Genomic DNA, 13,820 nt, shown 5'->3' with positions numbered 1-13,820 from the left:
CAACATGGTTTTGCTTAGATGCGTGGACACACACGAGGCGGACATGTTAATGCAGGAAGTTCATGAAGGTTCCTTCGGTACTCATGCCGGCGGACATGCAATGGCTAAGAAATTGTTGAGAGCGGGTTATTATTGGATGACCATGGAATCAGATTGTTTCAAGTATGCTCAGAAGTGTCATAAATGCCAGATTTATGCTGATAAGGTGCATGTGCCGCCAAATCCTCTGAATGTGATGACTTCGCCGTGGCCGTTTGCTATGTGGGGCATTGATATGATTGGAAAGATTGAGCCGACTGCTTCCAATGGGCATCGCTTCATCCTTGTTGCCATCGACTATTTCACCAAGTGGGTCGAGGCAGCGTCGTTCGCGAATGTCACCAGACATGTGGTTGCCCGTTTCATCAAGAAAGAAATCATTTGTCGCTATGGGATTCCCGAAAGAATCATTACTGATAATGGTTCTAATCTCAACAACAAAATGATGAAGGAGTTGTGTCAGAACTTCAACATTCAGCATCACAATTCTTCCCCTTACCGCCCTAAGATGAACGGCGCTGTTGAGGCGGCAAATAAGAACATAAAGAAGATTGTGCAGAAGATGGTCGTCACGTACAGAGATTGGCATGAGATGCTACCCTTCGCCTTGCATGGGTACCGTACTTCAGTACGTACGTCGATTGGGGCAACCCCTTACTCCCTGGTGTATGGTATGGAAGAAGTCCTACCTGTTGAAGTGGAGATTCCTTCTCTAAGAGTCTTGTTGGATGTCAAGTTAGACGAAGCCGAATGGATTCGGACAAGGTTCAATGAGTTGAGTCTTATCGAAAAGAAGCGAATGGCAGCCATTTGTCATGGGCAGTTGTATCAGAGTCGGATGAAGAGAGCCTTTGATCAGAAAGTGCGTCCTCGTTGTTTCCAAGTCGGAGATTTAATGTTGAAAAGGATCCTTCCTCCTCAGACAGATCACAGGGGCAAATGGACTCCTAACTATGATGGACCGTATATTGTCACCAAGGTTTTTGATGGTGGGGCTTTAATGCTTGCAACTATGGATGGTGAAAACTTCACTTCCCCTGTGAACTCAGACGCAGTTAAAAAATACTTCGCATAAAATAGACCCGCTGGACAGTAAAAAGAATAGTCCAGGCAAAAATGACCCTCTCGACGAACCAAGAAAATGAAAAGGTTCGGGCAAAAATTAGGGATTAAAAATGAAAAGATCGTACACCCGGTAAGTTGAAAACCTGAAAAGGCAACTTAGGCAAAAATGGGTATCCCGGTGGATTGAAAACCCGAAAAGGGCGATCCAGGCAAAAGTTAGGGATTGAGCGAATGACTGCGTTCTGAGTTAGTTCTGAATCTCATCTCATGTCGATGACTGGAAATTTTCGAAAGGTAGGAAACAGTCCAATCACCTTTTCAGAATGCTGATCATTTGGAGGATCTTGAAGACGAGCAAGTCATAGCAGAATTGGAACCCAATAGAAATCCATTTCATATTGCCATTAGATTAATTTCTGTTTTTATCTTTTGTGCGATTACCTCTTTCCAGGGATTGCTTCCTAATGTAAATGCCTATTCAGAGGCCATTCAATCAATAGAATCATGTTATTCAGTATATCTCTGTTTTCATTTTCATTTTACTGTTTTGTTTGCAAAAATGACGTCCGAATTTTTGATAAACATTGCATCATGACACATAAAGACTTTACAGGTACATGCTCAATAAACATTTAAAATTGCTGTAAATTTAAAGTGCTTTGGATCGTCTATTCAGAACAGGTACCCTCGGGGCATTTCCTTAAAATCCCTTGCAGATGATCGTGAATGTTTTCCCCAGTAAAGTCACCAACAGACAAATTCGGTGTCTTATCCCTGCAGAGCTGATCAGAGCGTTGGATTCCTCAATCCCCAGCAGGTTCTCACCATTGTACTTCCTCAAGCGGTTGTTTCAGGGCATACACTCCCTAGTGGAGTTGACAGTGCCAGACTGTATCTTCCCAGCAGAAGTGGCTGCTCCTTAGAGTTCGATGCCAGATCAATAATCCCAAGGCCAGATCCATGGTTTCTTTCCTTGAAACAGAACCTCGGCACCGTATCGGTGTTTGCTTCCCCTGTTGAGTCATCTCTCGCAAACCGTGGTTGCCAGAACCATTGTAGCTTTCCTCAGCAGCAGGCTTCCAATGCCATTCTTTCCCCGATCAGAGTCTCGGTATGGCCAGAACACCGTGTGGCGGGTCATTTCCCCACATAATTCTTTGTGCTGTGCATCTCCAGCAGCCTTGCCAGGGCCCAGAGGATGGTGATCATTTCCCCAGCAGATCCCCTTGCCTCAACTTGGCATCCTACCCAGCATTTCGCATCCCTGCATGTAGAATCATATTGCATTGCATCCTCCCAAATCGCGTAGCATTTCCATTTTCATGGAGCATTACGCCATTGAAAAATTCAAACATACACATTGTAAGCATAAAACATTCTCGGTATCCCAAGTGATAAGCTAGAAGTTGTTTCCAGTACTCAGACTGAAGATTGTTCATGACTTACCTTTGTTATCCCCAGCAAGTGTCATTGGCCCATGCGCCGCATCTATAATCTTTCCCTATTTCTGCCGATGCTGACAGGCATGAAGTTTTTCCGGTATTCAGACCGAAGTGGCGTTCAGGCCAGTGTTCCGGTATCCAGACCGAAGTGGCATTCAGGCCAGTTTTCCGATATTCAGATCGAAGAAGTTTCCGACGATCAGGTCGACGCAACTTATGGCATTCAGGCCAGTTTTCCCGGTATCCAGACCGAAGTGGCGTTCAGGACAGTTTTCCGATATTCAGATCGAAGAAGTTTCCGACGATCAGGTCGACGCAACTTATGGCATTCAGGCCAGTTTTCCCGGTATCCAGACCGAAGTGGCGTTCAGGCCAGTTTTCCGATATTCAGATCGAAGAATTTTCCGACGATCAGGTCGACGCAACTTATGGCATTCAGGCCAGTTTTCCCGGTATCCAGACCGAAGTGGCGTTCAAGCCAGTTTTCCCGATGTTCAGATCGAAGTCTTTTCCAGTATTCAGACTGATGAGCGGCATTCAGGCCATGGTTATTTCTGTGTTACCATTTATTTTGGTATCCATGCTAGCATTCTTTTTTCGGTATTCGGACTGACTCTCACCGTACCAGACGGATTCTTCTTTTAAGGCATTGTTACTTCGCTTCACCTCAATGCAAATTTTTGGGCTTTTATTGTATTCAATCCCTTGATACCTCGAAAGTGCGAAAGTCGCAGCTATCTTCTTTTCGGGTCCCCAGTTGATTGAATAGGGGCAGCTGTAACACCCCAAAATTTGCCCTCCCCATTCATGCATTCATTTTTTAGGCCATTTAGTGTTTCATATTACATTGCATCATGTCAATCGGAATTAGCTCCAAGAAGCTCGGACATCATCCAGGACACTTTGTGGGTTCTACTTAGACGGTCAGTCAACGCAAGGAATAGACTTGAGGTACTACCAACAGGGCCAGATGAGACCTATTCACCGTACAAATCGCCAAGCTGGAAGAAGCAAGAATCTGCTGCTGAGCTGTCATGCTCGCTAGGCGAGCAGATGCTTCGCCTAGCGAAGAGTACTGTCATGCTCGCTAGGCGAGCAGATCCTTCGCTAGGCGAAGGACGCGCATTTCAGAAAATATCAGAAAAGTTTTGGGCCTGAGCTGTCCTCATTCAAAGCCCACAGGCTGCAAAATTTGGCCTATAAATACCAGAGTAGTCAATGAAATAAACCCTGAACACTGGCTGAACAGAAAAGACCAGAGATCTTGAGAGAAAGAAACCTAGGAACTACTCTGCAGCAACCTTCAGGCAACTCTGAGAAGTTCACTCCGCCTCACGCAAACCTAACAGAGCTTTACAAATCCAGCCGCGCCGTTCGATCGATCTCTCTCATCAGGTATGCCTTTGTTTCTACTACTTTACGCCTCGAATTTGAATATTATGAATGTATGAGGTAACATCTGGTTTTGCCCGTGAGTTTATATTTATGTATGAATATGTGTAACAATACCATGAATGTTTTAATCATTTTCGTTTATGAGTTGGATACCACAGGGTTTTCGGATCATAAAGATCGAACTGTTATCAAGGAGGAATCCAAAACCCGCAGGCCCTCGCTAGCCGCTTCGCTAGGCGAGCCTGTAGCGAAGCTTCGCTAAGCCTTCGCTAGGCGAAGCAGTCGCGAACGTGATAGTATTCGTTTTTTTTGTTCTCTTTATTCTAACCTGTCTTGTGTTTCCATGGCATTGTTTTCTTTTGATTTCATCCTGTTGCTCTAACCCTTTGTCGAGTTTTGTGAGGGCTCACATGGATTTTGCAGAGACACTCGCGTGGTTTCCCACTTTATTTGTGGGATACCCCTGGAGTTTTATTCTGATTATTCGTGTTGACTGATTTCCTTTGACGGTCCAGCTGGAGAGATTTCAGGGTTTCTTGCTCCTTTAACTGCTATAGCTTCGGATCTTTATCCGTGTGGTAATTTTTTCCCTTTCTCGTACTTTATCGCTTTCTTAGCTGGAAGACCTCGATAGGAGGCAATGTTTGAGCCCCTTGGTGGCATTTTACTTTGAGATACATGTTTTGTGTTTTGTATTCGTCTCCCCATATGTAGCGCGGTTCCTTCGTCAAGGACTGCCTGTTTGCCCTCGAGCATCCCAAACCCTAAAACTCAAAGCAACATGTTATCTCCTTCTACTACAGGCGAGTAAGTCTCCAAAGGTCGAGCATCCGGTAGATTGCGTGGTAACGTTGTTCGTCTAAAACCCAATCCATAACCCTGTAGTTAGCCGAACTACGGTTTGCTCTGATTCTCATTCCAGATGAGATACGTAGGCATAAGACGCGATGTCTTAGCGAGCACAATTACCCCCAACCCATAGGTCAGCCGAGCTACGAAGACTCTGATTCTCATATTCAGATGAGATACGTATGCAGTGGATGCGACATCCGCGCGAGTCATTTCTCTTAACCTTTTTAGTAAATAAACGCATTAGGTAAACCCACACCCTTTAGACAAAAACCACGAAAGTGGATCCCGTAGAGTACTATGGATGCGTAGGGGTGCTAATACATTCCCTTCGCATAACCGACTCCCGAACCCAAGATTTGGTTGCGAGACCCCGTCTTGTCCTTTCCTTTTTTCAGGTTTACTTCGAGCGTTTCCTTTCCCTCCTTTGGGATGAATAACGCACGGTGGCGACTCTTCTGTCTTTTTCTTTCGCCGGTTGTTTTTTTTCGCGCACTGTATTTTTCAGGTTGCAACACCATGCAAGTGGAAAGCCTTGGTGGAAAGAAGTTTGCAGTGGTGGATGATTTCTCCAGATACATCTGGACCAAAAACAAATATGATGTGGTTGAAATCTTCAAAGATTGTTGTCTGAAACCTAAAGGAGAAAAGCTCATGGTGGCTCAAACAGATGTGAATAATATTGGGTTTGGTAGGAGGTCAGATCAGATGGTAGAACATGTTGCTCGTCAAATGCAGTCTGAAGTTGGGAAGAGCTTTGTTGGACTTGGGCTACAAGTCAAGCAGATAGAAGAGTCTATTTTTCTATCTCAAAGCAAATTTGCCAAGAACAATGTTAAGAAGATTGACATGAAGAGTGTAAGGACTCCTGCTCCTACACATTCAAAAGTATTCAAAGATGAAAATGGTGTTTGTGATATATATCAAGCTGAATACATAGCAACTGAAAGTAGTTGTTCTCAACAGGGTTGGTTAAAACTAATGGTGACTGAACACAATGTCACACAAGATGTCAGGACAATGTACTGTGACAACCTGAGTGCTACAACTATTTCCAAAAATCCTGTTCAGCACATCAGGACAAAGCACTTTGATATTAGTCATCACTTTATTAGAGAACTTATGGAAGAGAAAAACATAGCACTGGAGCATGTTACTACTGAAATGCAATTAGCTGACATATTCAGAAAAGCTTTGGATGCTAATCAGTTTGAATGTTTAAGAGGGAAATTGGGGATTTGTATTCATGAGAATTTATAGCAATTAAAATGGAAATTTGTTATACAGAGGAGAGTTGCTGTAGAAAGGGAGCTAGGGAAGGAGGATGTAGAAGTGAAGGAGGTTATGGAATTAATCAAGTTTGATGGTTTGATGAAAACAGTTAGTGCATTACCCCAATGTTTTGAAGGTTTAGTGGAGGAGTTTGTGGTGAATATCCCAGAGGATATTTCTGACAAGAATAACAAAGAATTCTGCAAGGTCTTTGTGAGAAGAAGGTGTGTAAGGTTCTCCTCAACTATAATGAATAAGTTCCTAGGGAGAGGAACAAAAGGAGCTGTTGAGTTAGAAGCCACAGACAATGAAGTCTGTAGGACAATCACTGTTGGTCAAGTCAAAGAATGGCCAAGAAAGAAGCATGACACTGCTGAGAGAGTAATTGATTTGGAGGAAGAGAGTTCAGAAGAGGAAGATGACACCTTGGTTCATCACTTGAAACCAAGTGTTGCAAAAAAAATGAAAACCAGGAAGGGCAGGACTGTGGCTAGAACTAGTAGGAAGGCTGTTGCTGTAGGTCCTTCTAAATCATGGAGTAAAGTAGAGGTTCAGAAGAGTAAAATCAGAGAAAGCTCTGATTCTGAAGATGATGTCGAAAACGATGTCCCAGACATCTCACCTGCTAAAAGGCAAACTGTTAGAAAGTCTCCAGCTAAGGTTGCAGTTGTGCATTTGGACAACATTTCCTTCCATCTGGAAGATGGTGAAGCCAAAGAGTCAGATGCCCATACCTCAAGTGAGAGGTCTAATTCTCAAGATCAATCTAGTGGCAGTTCTGAATCTGAAAGTGAAGAAGATGCTACCTCCTCAAACTAAGTTGTGGTGATGGTCCCCCTGTTATGATGACATGTGTGCTGTTCTGGATGCTGTTATGACTGTTTTGGAAGCTTGGATGTTTTGTTCTTTGTATTTTGTGGCAGTCCTTACTGATGCCTTGATGTAATATTTGGGCTCTTAATGAGTTCAATGGATTTCTAATTATCTCATCTATTACAGCTGTGTATAATTATGGTATGTATCTCCTAGCATTTATGTTTTAAGTCACCTTTGGTCAATTTTGACTAAAAAGGGGGAGAAGTGATTATGTGGAGAGCTGCAGTTAAATATGTGGTTGTGGAGATCTGCAGTGCTGATGTAGCTAGCTAGGCTAAATAGATGACAACTGATGTTGTTGAATAGAATGATGTTCTATGATGTTCTGTTCTGTGATGTTGGAAGAGATGTCTGATGTAAGACAGAATGGTTCTGTTCTGTGATGTTGGAGGAGATGTCTATTGTAAGACAAAATGATATTCTGTTCTTGTGATGTTGGAGGAGATGTCTGATGTAAGACAAAATGGTGTTCTATTCTGAGATGTTGGAGGAGATGTCTGATGTTCAGTGCAAGCTCTGTTCTGTACGGGTGATGTTGAAGGAGATGTCAAAAGGAGGTTCTGAATGTTAACATGTTGAAGGAGATGTCAGAAGGAAATTCTGAATGTTAACATGTTGAAACAGATGTCAGAATGACATTCTGATTGTTACAGGTGTTGTGGTTACAGGTGTTGTTATTATCAAAGAAGATGTTTGTTGTGTGCACAGATTTAGGGGGAGAAGGAGTACCCTTGTGCATTTGTGTGTCTTATTAGTTGCATCCATAACTAGTAATTCTGTTTCTGTTGCACAAATTTAGGGGGAGGAGAAGTACCCTTGTGCTTGTGTGTATTACTAGTAGCTATAGCTAGTAATTGTGTTGCTTCTGCTGCTGTTTAAACTGTTGTTTAACTGCTGATAGTTTTCTTGTGAACAAAAAGGACAAATATATGTTTTAGCCAAAATTTGCCAAAGGGGGAGTTTGTTGGTTCTAAGTGTTGGCAGCAATTTTGGTAAAACAAAGAGTGTTCACAAGATGTTATGTGTGATGTCTTAACATAAGATATCCTATGTACCTGCTGGAGTTGAAATGGAAAAACATAATTATGCAGGATTGTATCAGGATGTCATACACGATGTCATGACATCTGATGTTTGTGTACCTGCTGGAAGTTATAAAAGGAATTATGGAATTATGCAGGATTTTTCCAGGATGCCAGACCCGATGTCATGACATCCTGTACACAGAACATTTAGTATGAATGTCCGGTGTTTTGTGATTGCACAATTAATGGCAATCTATGTATGATTGAAGATCTGATTTGCAGGCGCATTCAATCATGGATTACAACCTGATTTACTTATTTTCCAAGGAGATCTAACCAGTTGTTATGAAAAGATTTAATTGGAAAATAGATTTAGGGTTTTCAAGATGTCCAAGCCCAGCTGAAAGCTTCTATAAAAAGGGACTTAGAAAACCTATTTTACAACACAACCAATACTGAGCGAAATATAGAGAGAGAGCTAGGGTTTGTGTCTGTTTAGTCGTAAGACTTGTAAGCCATTCAAGTCATCTTTTGATGATTGAATTGGACTGATTTGTGGTTGTAATTTGTCACTCTAAAGCTGTTAAGCAAGAGTGTTTGTCTACTTGATCAAAGTTGTGAAGCAAGATCAAGTGTGTGTCTACTTGATCAAAGTTGTGAAGCAAGATCAAGTGTGTGTCTTCTTGATTGAAACTGTGAAGTAAAATCAAGAGTGTGTCATTGAAAAGTGTTTTCTTTTCTCAAGGGATTGTTGTTTATGATCACAGGTGTGATTGTAGGGAAGTGAGTGGGTTCTCATATCTAAGAGTGCTTAGGTAGAAATTGCACGGGTAGAGATTAGGTGAGAAAGACTGTAACTTGTTGAAGTGTACGGAGAGTCTTTGAACTGATTCTATTATAGTGAATTTCCTTCCTGGCTTGGTAGCCCCCAGCTGTAGGTGAGTTGGACCAAACTGGGTTGCATTACTCAGATATTAGTGTCGTGACATTACCTTCGACATCTCATATCTGATACCAGAATTTCAAAAAAAAATAGCAAACTTTTTGTGATAATAAGTTGTGTTCAAGGGTATAACAACTGAGCAAAGAGAAAAAGGTGAATGAAGTTGTGAATTCTTGAGAATTTGAGAAGTGATCACTCTCATTTGTTTAGGAAATTTTTGTTTCAATTACCTTGAGATAAGACCCTTCTTTGTTAACCAAGCCACATTACAATCCTTGAAAGTCCTTTGTGATTTGTGCTTTTATGCTTTCAATATGAGTTTTTTCGGATGAATGCATAAGTTGATCAAGATGTTAGAAAAATTGTTAGGTGTGAGTCAAGTCCCTCATGTTTATTCTTCATCCATTGATGAAGTTGTGTGTTAGGTGTGGCTCATCTTTGAAAATGTATTGCTTTAGAATTTTGACATGTGTTTTGTGCTTAGAATTTGTTTCATAGTCATGGTATCGTTGTAGTATAGTGGCATTGCTTTGCTTGTACTTTTGAAATTTGAACCATGCATTTATTTTCGTTTGTAAAAACTTATTGATCATGATTGCTTTTGTTTTCTTTAGGGTAATTGGTTCTTGTTTAAGGATAAACAAGTTCTAAGTTAGGGAGAGTTTGATAAGTGTTAAATTATGATAATTTTGTGTGTGAATAATTGGCACTTATTGACTTGTTTCAATTGATTTTCATACATAAACCTCAACTTTTGCGTATTAATTATATAGTTACTTAATCATGTAAATAGATTTTGTTTGATCATTTTGGTGCAAATTTGCAGGTTTCAAAGCCTATTGGAAGCATGAGAAGCCTAAAGACACCAAGCAAGACCCAAAGTAACATTTTTGAAGATTCCAAGTTTTCCAGAGCGGGCTAAGCGCGCTTAGAGAAATAGAGGCAGTGAGGAATTGGGGAATTTGTGTTAGGAGTGTGCTAGGAGCGTGCTTAGCGCAAATTAAGACGATTTAAGTTTATTTTTGCTGATCGTGCTAAGAGAGCTCTGCTAGGGCTTAACACGATTCCACTTTTCCAGCTCCTACTTACACATTTGTACATAGATTTTTAGGGTATGGTTTTGGGAACTTTTAACCCCATGTCCATCAACATAATTCTTTGTGGAAAGTACCTTAGAAACAAAATTAGGGGTTGCATCTTGAAGATCCTGAGTTGGATTTGCACCAATCAGCTGGACACGGGGAAAAATTCTTCTTCGTCTTCCTTCTTCTCTTTGTACCTTTCTTGTTGGGGTTTTGTATATAATTTTACTTTGATAGTATGTATATTTATTGATCATGGCGTTGTATACGGTCTATTTTATGAATCTATATCGATGCCATCTTTGTTTACTTGTTTTATATTTGGATTTGAACCACTATTGAGAAATGCTCTTCAGATCTTGATCTAAGATGAAAATTTGTTACATTCTAAACTCTAGACATAGATTTATATCTAACGCTCACCATGGGTATTGATTCTTAATGCTCCGTATTACATAATTGATGAGTGTTTTAGGTTTTGTGCAACTGATTGGGAAACTTGCGTATTAGATAGGTGGATGAAGTTCATTCCTGAAGAGCTCTCTTCGTTGCTTTAATTACTTATGCGTATGTTTTACTTTCTGCATCTATATGCTTTCAAACCATTCAACAAGATTAGTAAAGTAGAGACCGTTGAACGGAATTTGATATCACACTGATCCCTATGGATACGATAAAACCCGAAATACTTCCAACTTAACTTTTACTTGCTCACCGGTATACCACAACTCGAACATAGGGCCATAAAGTTTCCTTCTTTAGTCCAATCTTCTCTAAGAGGCCTGAGTACCTGATATCTTATAAGCTTCCACCATCAGTCAGAACTTTGGAGATGTCAAAGTTTGAAATAATGGCCTTTATCACAAAAGGAAAATTTTCATTCAAAATTTCCCCGATCTTATCGCTATCCCGGAATATGAGGGTCGTTCTTCTTGGACTCCCGACTGAAGTGCTTCCTTCCTTGATGATGGCAATCCTTTCATCAACATTTATTTTCATTGTGCTCTTGAAAGGGTTGCTTGCGCTTGGGGAGCCTTCTGTTATGGAAGTGATGGATGAAATTCCCATTTGTGACTTCTGTCTTCTCCACTACTTACCTCTTTTCCTTTTCCCCTGATGATAACATGAAATTATATCACATTTTAGGACTTAATTCAATTAAATTATATTATTATTTACTTTAATTTATTTCATTTTATCAGATATTACGCGGTATTTCCTTTCTATTTATCCCAGGTAGTCTATTTGAAGCAAAAGTAAAAAAAGGAAGAAAAGGAGGTGCAAAAAGAAGTTTTTGGAAACAAATAGCAAAAGCCAAGCCCAGCCCAAGAAGGCACAAGCGTTGTGCCTGTGACGAGCGTCACAGAGGCTGTGACGAGCGTCATGCTGTATACACTTGTGTGACGAGCGTCACACATGGTGTGACGGACGTCACACCATTCCCCTACATTTTTGCCTTCAGAGACGTTGAGTCCTATTTGCACGCTGAATCTTATTTCCACGCCTATCCCTTCGTTACGTGAAGACCCCCTGACGCGGACTACTTCTGAAGACCGTTACGGAAAGTACCAATATAAATACCAGCTTTGCAAACCCTTCCACGGTTCCACGCTCCCAGACTTTTTCCAATTTTCGCTTTTTCGCATTTTTCTTTTTCCAGCAGCTTAAGCATATTCCTTATAGTACTTCTTTTATAATTTTTATATTGTTTCTTTTGCAATTCTATTTTCTTTTCTAGCACTTAATTAATTTTTCGCACAATAGTTTCTACACCGGAAACTATTGTGTACCTTTTATCGGATCTAACCTTACGTTAGAATCTAGTTTTTTTTATTCCTTCGCTTTATTTTTCTGCCTGATTGAAGAACTCAAGAACAAATCCAACCGGTCTGTGGTGGAGTGTTCAAGACTGCTATTTAATTATTCAGGTTCTTTATTTATTTGTTGAATTTATATATGCTTGTTTTTATTATTAATTTATACTGCTTGCCTGCGATGAATCTGTTTATGCATGCTGATTATTTGGGTCTGTTGAGTATGTCTGGCTAATTTATTTAGGTATCGGTATGTAAAGTAAGCGGAATGAGGAAATCAAAACTAAGTTGGTTTAATTAAATTTAAAATTAAAATCACTCTTTTTACGGTCTCAATTTACAGGTTTAATAACAAAGTTTTTGTACGAACGTAAAAGACATAAAGAAGTTAAAATCAATAGAGCGAGAGTTTGAGGTTTTGACTGGACAGTGTAAATTGGACATTAATTCTAGATCAGGGCGAGAGCAATTTCTAGAGTTAATTAAATTCTAACCTTTTTCAAAAAGTATTTTTAAAGATTCAATGTGAGGACGAGAGTTAAGCATTTGAATTTAATTATATAACCTAAGTCAACAGAGCGAGAGTTTGAGATAAGGGTGTTTAAACGATTAGTGTTTTCTTAAAAAGAGTTTCTACGGATTCTATTGTTTTCAAAAAGTGGTTTTTGACTTAACTATAAGTGACAGCTACGTTAATATAAAATCATAGTTTATTCAACAGAGCGAGAGTTTGAGATAAAACTTTTAATGAATAGCGTCAACTGAAAAGATTTATTTTAAAACCAAGAAACCAATAAAGAATTGATTCCCTAATTACGACGAATTACATACCGATATCCACTTATTAGATATTAATTTTAGATCTTATTCTAGTTTTAGCTTTTCCCCCCAAAAATCAAAGTATTACCTGCCTTAGCTTTACGAAGTAACCTTAGATAACGGTATATCGATTCATAAGTCGCTGTGGGATCGATATCTTTTAAAACTACGCGATAGAACTGTGCACTTGCAGTTTGTACCCCAATTCGACTCATAAAGTCGAGCGATCAAGTTTTTGGCGCCGTTGTCGGGGACTTTTATTTAGTCGATATCGTAACTCTTCTGTTACGCTGTAGAGACTAAGGCTTTTATTTTTCTTTCCTTTCTTTCGTTGATTTGTATGCCACACACTCGCTCACAAGGCGAGCCGTTCTACTTACGAATCAACGATATCGAACTATATCTCCGAGTCTTACGACGAATTCGGGAATATCATGCTGCAAACAATCTACCTCCTGTAGAACTTCCTGATTTCAAAAATATTTTCCCTTCGATACCCGAGATGGCAGAACCAGCTCGTGCTCTTAGAGATTACGCCGCTCCATCGCAAGATGAACCGCATTCAAGTATTGCTCCACCCGCAATCGAAGCAAACAACTTTGAACTCAAACCTTCACTGTTGCAGGCAGTGCAACAGAACCAATTCTCTGGAAATCCTACCGAGGATCCTAATCTTCATTTATCCGTATTTGTCCAATACGCTGATACTGTTAAAGCTAATGGTGTCACTTCAGAGGCAATTCGACTTCGTCTTTTTCCTTTCTCACTAAGAGATAGCGCTAGAAGATGGCTTCAATCTCTTCCTTCCAACTCAGTCACCACATGGAACGAGTTGAAGAAAGTTTTTCTTGCTTGATATTTTCCGCCAAGCAAAACAGCTATGTTAAGAGCCCAAATAAATGGATTTAAACAGAAAGATAACGAGTCTCTTTTCGAAGCATGGGAAAGATACAAAGACATGATGAGACTTTGTCCACACCATGGTTTAGAAGACTGGTTAGTAATTCATACATTCTATAATGGTCTCCTGTACAACACGAGGTTAACAATAGATGCCGCCGCAGGTGGTGCACTAATGAACAAACCTTATGCTGACGCTTACCAACTTATCGAAAGCATGGCTCAAAACCACTATCAGTGGGGAACCGAACGAACAATGGTGGAAAAACCTCAAACGAAAACTGGCATGTACGAGATAA

The 13,820-nt window shown here is 40.3% G+C and overlaps 1 non-coding gene across 1 annotated transcript; it reads right to left on the bottom strand.

The window, feature by feature from the left end:
* Nucleotides 1–13,501: 13,501 nt before the first annotated feature.
* On the bottom strand, nucleotides 13,502–13,608 carry LOC127078048 (small nucleolar RNA R71). The gene has a single exon (XR_007787795.1). It is a non-coding gene; the product is annotated as a small nucleolar RNA R71 (small nucleolar RNA).
* Nucleotides 13,609–13,820: the final 212 nt, after the last annotated feature.

Source organism: Lathyrus oleraceus, chromosome 4 (genome assembly GCF_024323335.1).
Source record: "Lathyrus oleraceus cultivar Zhongwan6 chromosome 4, CAAS_Psat_ZW6_1.0, whole genome shotgun sequence".
NCBI lineage: Eukaryota > Viridiplantae > Streptophyta > Magnoliopsida > Fabales > Fabaceae > Lathyrus > Lathyrus oleraceus.
The sequence above is the reverse complement of the archived record's forward strand: the minus strand, read 5'-3'. Positions and strand labels throughout refer to the sequence as shown.